The sequence below is a fragment of the Microcaecilia unicolor genome, chromosome 5 (assembly GCF_901765095.1).
Source record: "Microcaecilia unicolor chromosome 5, aMicUni1.1, whole genome shotgun sequence".
NCBI classification, from domain to species: Eukaryota; Metazoa; Chordata; class Amphibia; order Gymnophiona; family Siphonopidae; genus Microcaecilia; species Microcaecilia unicolor.
The window spans coordinates 191,894,200-191,906,614 of record NC_044035.1 but is presented as its reverse complement, the minus strand read 5'-3'; the positions used below and the strand labels follow the sequence as shown (position 1 = coordinate 191,906,614).

General features: G+C 43.8%; 1 protein-coding gene across 2 annotated transcripts in view; it reads right to left on the bottom strand.

The window, feature by feature from the left end:
* Positions 1 to 6,319: 6,319 nt before the first annotated feature.
* CD200 (CD200 molecule) overlaps positions 6,320 to 12,415 on the bottom strand; it is a 376,933-nt gene continuing 370,837 nt past the window's right edge. Inside the window, exon 6 of one of the 2 annotated variants that reach the window (XM_030203676.1) lies at positions 6,320 to 8,361. The gene's annotated coding sequence lies outside the window, so the exon portion shown is untranslated. The remainder of the gene's footprint in view (positions 8,362 to 12,415) is intronic. The other variant, XM_030203677.1, reaches the window with a different exon arrangement.

Here is a 12,415-nt window from a genome sequence, read left to right as displayed (position 1 = left end):
TTTATGCTGCTTATCCTAGAAATAAGCAGTGGATTTCCCCCAAGTCCATTTTAATAATTGCTTATGGACTTTTCTTTTAGGAAGCTATCCAAATCCCTGCTAAGCTAACTGCTTTTACCACATTTACTGGCAATGAATTCCAGAGTTTAATTACATGTTGAGTGAATTTTCTCTGATTTGCTTTAAATTTACTACTTTGTAGCTTCATTGTGTGCCCTCTAGTCCTACTCATTATTTTATAGACCTCTATCATATCTCCCCTCAGCTGTCTTTTTTCCAAGCTGATGAGCCCTAGCTGCTTTAGCTTTTCCTCATAGGAAAGTGGTCCCACCCCCTTTATCATTTTTGTCGCCCTTCTCTGTACCTTTTCTAATTCCAATATAACTTTTTTGAGATGCGGTGACCAGAATTACACACAATATTTGAGGTGCAGTTGCACCATGGTGCGATACGAAGGCATTATAACATTCTCATTTTTGTTTTCCATTTCTTTCCTAATAATACCTAACATTCTATTTGCTGAGGAGAGGGGTTTCAACGTATCATCAACGATGACGCCTAGATCCCTGAAATATTGTACACACAGTATTCTTTAAACAGGTTTTGGTTTCTCTTTAAAAAAAAAAAAGAAGCTTCTTTGGATAAAGTTTACTAATCATGTGGTTAATGTGTAAATCTATTCATTGTGTACTTAAGAGTGTGTAAAAATATTATTATTCCATGTAAGCTTTTTAATAATATGCATCTGAAATAAATATTACATAATTAAAAAACAAACAGGTTTTGGTTTGGATTTAGAGTCCTCCTCGAAAATCTTATGCTGCCCCATCCAGTGGTATGGCCTGTATACTGATGGATTACTCCTCAGTGAATGAAGTTTTGGGGAGGAACTGTCTCTGAAGTGAGGTTTTTAACAGTGCACCTGGCCCTCTTTTTTTGTGTTTGAATACCAGTCAGTAAACACACCATTCTTAAAACAACTGGATTTGTATTATGTCAGGAACTGGGATGTCTGTAGGAAAATTACACATTAAAGGTTAACCATATAGCAGCATATTTATTTATCACATTTATACCCCACAATTTTCCCACATGTTTGCAGGTTCAATGTGGCTTACAATAAACCGAAGAGGCTATCGCCAATCTGGTAGTTATACAAATACAATAGATTGTAGTAGTCAGCAAGGATAGAAAGAATAGGATGTAAAGGGAAAGTGGGTAAAGGTAAGAGAGTCCAAAATGGTCCATTTATATGTTGTTTTGCAGGACTTTAGGTTTTATGTTGGATCATGGGGGTAGGGCTTCTGGAACAGGTTGGTCTTGAGTAATTTCCTAAAGTTGAGATGGTTTTGAGTAGTTTTGACAACTTTTGGCAACGCATTCCATAATTGGGTGTTGATAAAGGAAAAGGAGGAAGCGTAAGTGGATTTATATTTGAGGCCTTTACAGGTAGGGTAATGGAGACTTAGGAATGAACGGCATGTGCTTGATGTATTCCTGGCAGGAAGATTGATTAGGTTATTCATGTATCCTGGGGCTTCTCCATAAAGAATTTTGTGGACTAGGGTGCAGATCTTGAAGTTAATTTGTTCCAGCCTTCTTTTTTCCATTATCAGCTGAAGCCGGCCATGTCTTAACAACGCCCCCGTCCCACCTCCGTCCCGCCTTCCATACACTGTGGAAACGCCTCCTTTAACTTTGGCCAGCTCTGTGACGGAAAGCAGTTGGAGCCGGACAAAATCGGCTTTCGATTATACCAATTTTGCCGGCTTCAGGATATGGCCAGCCATCTCCCGATTTGTGTTGGAAGATGGCCGGCGATCTCCTTCGAAAATAAGCAGGCTAGACTACTGTAATGGAATATACACAGGATGCCCAATCCACTCAATACTGATACACCTTCTGCTGTCAGTCTTGCCACATTTTTAAAGGAAAAAATAACAAAATTACGCAATTCATTACCCAAGCACAACTCTGACCTTGATCATTTCATAAGTGACCTGGACTCAACCGGAGGATAGTACCCAGCAGACTGGAACCTATTGAAATTTTCACCCTTAACCAAAGATTCAGTTACCCAGAGAATCCATAGATTTTCAAGTACCTGTTGTAAATTAGATTTCTGTCCCAACCACTTACTCAAATCCGTCCCTGACTGCTTCACCACAGACCTTACTGATCATCTAAACTTCATGCTCACAAATGGCTTCTTCCCGGAGGATCACAGCAACATTTTTTATAATAAAGCCTTTTGGACTACCTTATAGCATATTTGTATTTTCTTTGCATTTGTTTCCATGAATTCAGAGTAAATTCATTTTTTTTCTTTCTCCATGTTCGCTCAAGTTTCCTGGAAAGGGTTTTGAGTTTTCTTAAATCATCATTGAACCAAGGCATCGGGGCATGTCGTTTTGATTTTCGAGTTGTTACTGGAGCTAAAACATCTAATATATTTCTGCATCTTTTATCCCATTCTGAGAGGAAGTGTGTGGAATCTGTATGAGCTGACCAATCATTATCATAGATCAGTTGCCAAAACATCTTAGCGTCAATATGGCCTCTAGTGCAATAAGACATATGATCGACTGTGCGGGGGGGGGGGGGGGGGGGGACATTTCTTCCGCCATAATAGGGTTAAATTTAATTTGCAATGGTTGGACCAAGGGGTTTCAGACCAGTTAATATATGTTATTTGTAGGTTGAAATCAGTGGCCAATTTGTATGAGAGGAGGTCAAGTGTGTGCCCTTTGATATGGAGGGGCATAATCGAATGGGGGCGCCCATCTCCAGGGACAGCCCCGGGAAGGGGCAGAGCTGACCGTATTATCGAACAAGATGGACGGCCATCTTTCATTTTGATACTACGGTCTGGGACCGCCCAAATCCCAACATTTAGGCCGACCTTAGAGATGGCCGACCTTGGTTTTCGCCTATAATGGGAACTGAGGACGGCCATCTCAATAACAACCAAATCCAAGGCATTTGGTCGTGGGAGGAGCCAGCATTCGTAGTGCACTGGTCCCCCTGACATGCCAGGACACCAACCGGGCACCCTAGGGGGCACTGCAGTGGACATCACAAATTTGTGCTGAGCCCCCCAAAACCCACTACCCACAACTGTACACCACTACCATAGCCCTTAGGGATGAAGGAGGGCACCTACATGTAGGTACAGTGGGTTTCGGGTGGGTTTTGGAGGGTTCACATTTACCACCACAAGTGTAACAGGTGGGGGGGGGGGCCTGGGTCCGCCTGTCTGAAGTGCACTGCACCCACTAAAAACTGCTCCAGGGACCTGCATACTGCTGTCATGGAGCTGGGTATGACATTTGAGGCTGGCATAGAGGCTGGCATAAAATGTTTTAATTTTTTTGGGGGGCGGGAGGGGGTTGGTGACCACTGGGGGAGTAAGGGGAGGTGATCCCCGATTCCTTCCAGTGGTCATCTAGTCAGTTTGGGCACCTTTTCGAGGCTTGGTTGTGAAAAAAAAGTGACCAAGTAAAGTTGGCAAAATACTCATCAGGGATGCTCTTCTTTTTTCCATTATCGACCGAGGATGGCCATCTCTTAACCATGCCCCTGTCCCGCCTTCGGTACATTGCCGAAACGCCCCCTTGAACTTTGGCCGTCCCCGCGATGGAAAGCAGTTGAGGGCGTCCAAAATTGGCTTTCGATTATGCCGATTTGGCCTGCCCTGAGAGAAGGCCGCCCATCTCCCGATTTGTGTCGGAAAATGGGCGCCCTTCTCTTTCGAAAATGAGCTGGATGGGTAGCTTGCAGATTTGACCATGAGAGATCACAGGAATGAAGAAAATCCATACACTCACATGTATTAGTAGATTTAGGATCTTCTAGGTGAATGTTTATGTCACCTATTATAAGAATGTTGGAATTATTTACACATATGTTAGAAACGAAGTCCATGAAGGTAGGCTGGCTGCCATTCCAGTTACTGGGTGGTCTGTAGAAGAGGATGCAAATCAGATGACCATGCAGGGACCTGGCCCTCTTTTTTGTGTTTGAATACCAGTCAGTAAACACACCATTCTTAAAACAACTGGATTTTTATTATGTCAGGAACTGGGATATCTGTAGGAAAATTACACATTAAAGGTTAACCATATAGCAGTATACTTATTCATATGCGGTGTAAATCTGTTTAAGAAATGCTTGACCTTGACAAACAATAAAAATAAATCTCAGAATAGTACATCAGAATATGCAGTTTCTTATTCTATTTTCAGAAATACAGTTTTTTTGTTTTTTAGTTTAATATCTTTTATTGGATTTCAACATAATACAATAGAAGCAAGAGCTCACCACAGTTCAACAAGCAACAGTTACAAACCTGGCAAAACTGGAGCTCACATTCAAGAAACAACTATCCACAATATTGTGACAAGACTCAATTCCCTAGCAATCTCCCTCTTTGGACTCACACAAGTTCTTCAGTTTGTCTTGGCTACCATTACTTGTGTCTCTAAATTATAAGTAGCGGTATATGCAAATTAAGGCCCCCTTTTACTATGGTGCGCTCACGTTTTTAGCGCATGCTAAAATTGTGGGAGCGCTAAACATTAGAGATGCCTATGCATTCCTATGGGCGTCTCTAACATTTAGCTTGCCCACAATTTTAGCGCACGCTAAAAACGTGACCACGCCTTAGTAAAAGGGTTACGCAGCGCTGTACAATTTAACACAGAGGACAGTCCCTGCTCGAAGGAGCTTACAATCTAAAGGACAAAAAAGTGCAGTCAATCAAATTGGGGCAGTCTAGATTTCCTGAATAGATGAATAATGGTTAGGTGCCGAAAGCGACATTGAAGAGGTGGGCTTTGAGCAAGGATTTGAAGATGGGCAGGGAGTTTATTCCAAGCATAGGGTGAGGCAAGGCAGAAAGGGCGGAGCCTGGAGTTGGTGGTGGTGGAGAAGGGTACTGAGAGGAGGGATTTGTCCTGTGAGCGGAGGTTACGGGTAGGAGCGTAAGGGGAGATGAGGGTAGAGAGGTAATGAGGGGCTGCAGATTGAGTGCATTTGTAGGTTAATAAGAGAAACTTGAATTGTATGTGGTACCTGATCGGAAGCCAGTGAAGTGACTTGAGAGGGGTGATATGAGCATATCGGTCTAGGCGGAAGATAAGACACGCAGCAGAGTTCTGAATGGATTGAAGGGGGGATAGATGGTTAAATGGGAGGCCAGTGAGGAGTAGGTTGCAGTAGTCAAGGCGAGAGGTAATGAGAGAGTGGATGAGAGTACAGGTGGTGTGCTCAGAGAGGAAAGGGCGAATTTTGCTGATGTTATAGAGAAAGAAGGGACAGGTCTTGGCTGTCTGCTGGATATGCGCAGAGAAGGAGAGGGAGGAGTCGAAGATGACTCCGAGGTTGCAGGCAGATGAGACGGGGAGGATGAGGGTGTTATCGACTGAAATAGAGAGTGGAAGGAGAGGAGAAGTGGGTTTGGGTGGAAAGACAATGAGTTCGGTCTTGGCCATGTTCAGTTTCAGGTGGCAGTTGGACATCCAGGCAGCAATGTCGGATAAGCAGGCCGATACTTTGGCCTGGGTTTCCGCAGTGATGTCAGGTGTGGAGAGATAAAGCTGGGTGTCATCAGCATAAAGATGATATTGAAAACCATGAGATGAGATCAGCGAGCCCAGGGAAGAGGTGTAGATTGAGAAAAGAAGGGGTCCAAGGGCAGATCCCTGAGGAACATCAACAGAGAGCAGGATGGGGGTAGGGGAAGATCCATGAGAATGTACTCTGAAGGTACGGTGGGAGAGATAAGAGGAGAAGCAGGAGAGGACAGAGCCCTGGAATCCAAATGAGGATAGTGCGGCAAGGAGTAGATTATGATTGACAGTGTCAAAAGCGGCAGATAGGTTGAGGAGGATGAGGATGGAGTAGTGACCTTTGGATTTTGCAATGAACAGGTCATTACAGACTTTAGTGAGTGCCATTTCTGTCGAGTGTAGAGGGCGAAAACCGGATTGCAGCGGATCGAGGATGGCATGAGAGGAGAGAAAATCAAGGCAGCGGCTGTGAATGGCGCGTTCAAGTATCTTGGAAAGGAAGGGTAGGAGGGAGATGGGGCGGTAGTTGGAAGGACAGATAGGGTCTAGTGATGGTTTTTTGAGGAGTGGTGTGACTACAGCATGCTTGAAGGTGTCAGGGACAGTTGCAGTGGAGAGAGAGAAAGGTTGAGGATATGACAGATGGGGGGGGGGGGGGTGACAGTAGGAGAGATGGTATTTAGTAAGTTGGTGGGGATGGGATCAGAGGAACAGGTGGTGCATTTCGAGGAGGAAAGAAGGTAGGCGGTTTCCTCCTTGGTGATATCAGGAAAAGAGGAGAAGGAGGCCTGGGTTGGTTGGTTGAGGAAAGTCACACAGCGAACTCCATCCGCTCACTCTCTGGAGAAAAACAGCTCATTCTTTCCTGCAATAAATCTCTGTGCATGCCCCATATCCCTTTGCATTTCCCACAGACTGCCACTTCTTGCCCAATGAAGGAAGTTGACAAGGAAGTGGAGGAGAGGTAGTAAGGAGCTGAGTAGGGAGCCAATGTAGTGACTTGAGAAAATGAGTTGTATGTGTATAGCAATGCTGAAAGAGAAGTTGTGCAGCTGAATTTTGGATAAATTGAAAAAAGATGATTCATTGTGAAAGAGGGTAGATAAGGGTTTTGATGGTGTGTTCAGAAAGGAAAACATAGGTTTTAGTGATGTTATAGAAAAAGAAACATGTTTTAACAGTGTTATGGATGTATACACAGGAGGAGAGAGTGGAGTAGATGTGTGAAGATAACAGTTGTCCATAGGAATAGAGAAAGCAGGTCTTGGCCATGCTTCAGCATTTGAGGTGGAAAATTCAGGCATCAACATCAGACAAGCAACCTGAAATTTGGAAATGGATTTCTGATGAAATTCCTGATCTGGCCATTGAAGGAAACTGGAGCACCAAGAGTGAATATGGATAAAGAAGAGGAGCCAGGACAGACTCCTGAAGAATGCCAATTAGAGGAACAGTATGTTTATGTTTATTAAAACTTTCTATACCGCTCTAGCTGACTGGCAGATCTGGGCAGTTTACAAATCCAAAAAATATAAACTTTAAAAGAGGAAAGGAACTACAACGACTTGATACAAAAGAAACTAAGCACTCAAACAAAGAGACAAGGGTCTAAGGGAAACCAAATAATTGGGGGAGGGGAGGAGGGAGGGAATAACTAGAATGGAGTGCAGGACAAAGTAGTAGTAAGGGGAAGGAGCAGGTGATGAACCAACTGTAAGCGTCTTCGATAACTAGGTATTCAAGTGAAAAGCTTCGTTGAATAACCAGGTTTTTAAGGCTACTTTAAAATTCTTAAAAAGAGGATTCAGAACACATAGAAAGGCGGTGATCGTTCAAAGAACAAAGACATCTAGCCAGAGAGTAAAGTGCTGTCAAAGATGCGAAATAATCAGGGGATCCATGCCTAAAAGCAGAGTGAGGAGTTTATATTTAATGTGTTGTTCAATAGGTAACCAATGCAGCTTTTGAAACAAAGGGGAAACATGGTCAAATTTGTGGGCATGAAAAATGAGTTAGCTGTATTCTAAATAGTTTGAAATTTTTTAAGATTAGATTTAACAACCAAGATATACAATATAGTAGAGGAGAATCCACCAGAGGAGACATTAAAAGTGGGATGGGAGAGACAAGTGGACAATCAAAACCTAGAGTCTTGAAATTCCAAGGAAAGGAGTATTAAAGAGCAGGTAACAGTGTCAGAAACAGATAGGTCAAGAACGATAAGGATAATATATAGGCCTTTGGTTTTACCTATAAATATGTTATATGAGCCTTTGCAAGGGTTGTTTGTGGAATACAGAGGGCAAAAAAAAAAAAAAACAGATCGAGGTAGACTGAGAATGGCTTGCTCTGTGAAGAAAGCGGAGGTGACTGGCAGGTTCAAAACAGTTTCCAAGTGAAAGAGAGGAGGGAGTTGGGACCATGGCATGGTCCAGTGAAGGCTTTTTTGAAGAGAGGTGTGCTCATAACATGTTTGAAAGCAGCAGGAACAGCTGATTGAGCATGTGACAGATATAAGGGATGACTGCAGGGAAAATAGAATTGAGGAGCTGGGTGGAATGGGATCAAAGGAACTGGTAATGAATTATGAAAAGGAGAGGAGGTAGGCAGTTTCTTCCTCTGTGGCTTCAGCTGAGCTTGAGTTCTTGGCTGGGCTAGAGTTCTTGTCTTTAGAGCTGTCACACAGTTTTCTGTCTGGAGTCCTCCGAGTTGGTAAGGCTTTCAAAAAGTCTACAGAAAAAGACATAGTATATAGTTCTTTTGCAGATCTTCTTTTTAATCTTTTAATATCCTTAAAAAGGGAAAAAAAGATATTAGCTCATGTCATACAAAGAAAACAGTAGTACTGTACCATGATATTCAGTGGCACTATCTGGATAATGCAGTTGAATATCAATACAAACTGCCGGCACTATCCAGATAATGCCAGGGTGATCTGGGGGTGGAGCATGGGCAGTGCTGAAGGTTATCCAGTTTGTGGAGATATTCAGATAAAATTAACCAGATAAAGTTAGGACAGGAAAAAAGCTGTCCTAACTTTAACTGGCTAGCTAACTGGTTATCAGATTGAATATTGCCACTAACCAGATAGTGGCAACACTCACTGCTATATCTGAATATTCAACACTGGCTGGTATTGAAATACTGGCGCTAAATATACAGGTATAAAAAACCCACAGTGGCTGGTGTTTTAAATCAAAGGCTAACTATCATGGCTAAATGTTGAGCTGATGGAGTGTGTACTAAGGATGTACATGGAGAAAAAAATTTCTGGTTCATTTTTGAGTACCGTATTTTTCGGACTATAAGACGCACCGGACCATAAGACGCACCTAGGTTTTAGAGGAGGGAAATAGGAAAAAAAACATTTTCCTTTTTCCCTCCTCTAAAACCTAGGTGCTCCGGTGCGTCTTGTCCGAGTTTTGGATCGCCCTCCCCTACTTACGTGACACGATGTTCCCTGGTGGTCTAGTGACGTCGGGGCAGGAACGAGCCCCCTCTTTCCTGCCCAGCGCGCTGCTCTCCATGCTCCTGACTGCTTCCTGACGGTCTCGGCGAGAATCTCGGCGGCCATTTTGAATCTCGCCGAGACCGTCAGGAAGCAGTAAGGAGCACGGAGAGCAGCCCACTGGGCAGGAAAGAGGGGGCTCTTTCCTGCCCCGACGTCACTAGACCACCAGGGAACATCGCGTCACGTAAGTAGGGGAGGGCAATCCAAAACTCGCTACCTTCGGACTATAAGATGCACCCCCCATTTTCCTCCCAAATTTTTGGGGAAAAAAGTGCGTCTTATAGTCCGAAAAATACGGTAATTTTAAGACGTTTTCAACTATTTTCAGACCTTTTTTACAGTTTGTTGATGGACTGTACAGGTCGTTATCTGCCGTCATTTATTATGTTACATTCACTGAAATAAATTTTTATAATATGTTAGAACTTAGTGCACATTAATCAAAAATACATGTCAATTTGTAGATAGAAACACAGAAAATGTAGACAGATAAAGACCATGTGGCCTATTCAGTCTGCCCATCCATGCCATCTACTCTCCCTATCACTCCCTTAGAGATCCTATATACTTGACCCAAGCTCTCTTGAATTCAGATACTGTTATTGTCTTCACCACTTCCACTGGAAAAGTAAACCAAAGGTGGACAAGCAAATTCACCACCCTTTGTGTGATGAATTTTCTCAGGTTACGTCACCTTCATCCTATGCCCCCTCAATTCAGAGTTTCCTTTCAATTGAAAGAGACTCACCTCCTGTGCATTTATGCCGTGTATGTATTTAAATGCCTCTATCATATCTCTCTTATCCCCCATTTCTTCCACAGTATACATATTGAGATCTTGAAGTCTGAACTCATACACTTTATGATGAAAACCACTGACCATTTTAGTAGCCGTCCTCTGAACCAACTCCATCCTGTTTATATCTTTTTGAAGGTGTGGTCTCTAGAATTGTACACAATATTCTAAATGGGGTCTCACCAGAGTCTTACACATGGGCATTATCACCTCCTTTTTCCTACTGGTCATTCCCTCCCTATGCACCCAAGCATTCTTCTAGCTTTTGCCTTTGCCTTTTAAACCTGTTTGGCCACCTTAAGATCATTACATACGATCACACCAAAGTCCCGCTCCTCTTATGTGCACAAAAGTTCTTCACCTTTGTCAGCATGACATTGTGCTGTTCAAGGCCTAACCTGAAATTAGCTTAATGTAAATATAGAAAAAAAAAGAAGCCTTTACCTTGTCTTCCCCCACCTTTTTTCCTGGGAGGGGGGGCATCCTGCAGAGGACAGGGAGGTACAGAGGTCTCAGGGCAGCATAGCACTGACACCTTTTAGTTAAAATGTTTAGAGTGTTTAAAATGCTCCAGCACTGTTTTACAAAGAACTCAGATGTCCATGGCTGCTAGATGTGTGTTTTTAAAGTTTCACGAGTTTGAATCTGTGTAGGAGGGACAGGGAAAACTGTTACAAGCCTCCCGATTGGCTGTCTGCAAGCCCAGAGTGAGCTGAGGGCTAGGGGAGAGACAGTGTGAGAGTCAGCCAATAGGAGCCAGGATCTGCTAAAGGGCACAAATTTGGACCAATGGGATAGCAGGAGGCAGTCTGATCCTGATGTGTTAAGAGAGAAGTTGATGTCGCAACCAGTCCTGGTATATCCCGATTTCAGTAGACCATTCATACTGACTACTGGCGCCAGCCGGAGTGGGTTAGGAGCAGTACTTAGCCAAGAACAAGATGGTGTGGAACGAGTAATTGCCTATGCCAGCCGGGGCCTACACAAAAGCGAGAGAAATGACAAAAACTACAGTCCTTTTAAATTGGAGCTCCTTGCTCTGAAATGGGCGATCACCGAGAAGTTTCGCGACTACCTGGTATACAAAAAGTTCATTGTGAAGACAGACCACAATCCCCTGAGATACTTAGATACAGCGAAGGTGTCAGCAGTAATCCAACGTTGTCTAGCCCAGTTGGCTGACTTCAACTTTGAGGTGCAATACAAGCCTGGAAGACAGAATACCAATGCTGACATACTGTCCAGATTACACGAATCAGAGGCTGGGGGAGATGGTGGTACTGAGTCCTGGATAGTGGAGGCCAACGAGATTCAGCAGCGGTTCCAGGCCCAAAGCCAAAACATCCGTGCTGGAGCCAATAACCCTCCTGTGAGAGAACCAGAGTCTGAAGTGTTTTACCTGTCTGACCTCACTGTGAGAGAGCTACAGAGAACCGATCGCACCTTAAACCCCATAATCGAAGCTCTCTTGAGTGCCAGGACAGAAGATTTTGAGACTTGGTCCGAAGACAGCAAAAAACTTTGGAAAATGCGAGAGACTGAAGTTGAAAGATGGCCTCTTATACAGAGTGATTAAGAACCCCAGAGACCAAGAGCAAATTGATCAGTTAGTAGTCCCAGAGTGTTTAAAAGCAGAAATCTTGTCCACCTACCATGATGAAATGGGACACAGAGCTGAGGAGGCAGTGACAAGAGCCATCCAAAGAAAATACTATTGGTTGCGGATTCATGATGATGTCCGAAAGTGGGGACGAGACTGTAAACGCTGTCTCTTGGCAAGAGCTGTGGCACCCAGAGAGAAAGTTCCTCTAAATTGTTTCAAGACTTCATACCCATTGGAAGTCCTTGCACTAGATTTCACAGTTCTGGAACCAGAAGATAGCGGGATTGAAACTGTTCTGGTTATAACTGACATGTTCACCTGGTATACTGTGGCAGTCCCTACTAGAGACCAGACTGCATTAACTGCTGCCAGAGCCCTAGTTGAACACTGGATAGTGCACTATGGTGCCCCAAAACGACTACACTCAGACCAGGGCCGGGCTTTCGAATTGGAGGTGATCCAGAACCTCTGCCAGTTATATGGGATAAGGAAGAGCCGAACAAAGCCTACATCTATATCGCATGCTGGTGTTCCCGAAGTGGCTGTATACATTACAAGCGTTACCCATACGACTTTGGAAAAAAGACTTGAAAGCACTTCAGAGGCTAGCCCGATTTTGTTGGGCAGGGAAAAAAACTAAACTCAAATGGGATTATTACTACTACTACTACTTAGCATTTCTATAGCGCTGCCAGGGTTACGCAGCGCTGTACAAGTTTAGACAAGGGGAAGGACAGTCCCTGCTCAAGAGAGCTTACAATCTAAAGGTAATAAGCTATGTAGTCAGTGTATGTATCGGGAATGGGGAAGGTGGTTAGGCGCCAAAAGCAAGAGAGAAGAGATGGGCCTTGAGTAAGGACTTGAAGATGGGCAGGGAGGGCGCACGTCGTATGGGCTCAGGAAGTCTGTTCCAGGCATAAGATGAGGCGAGGCAG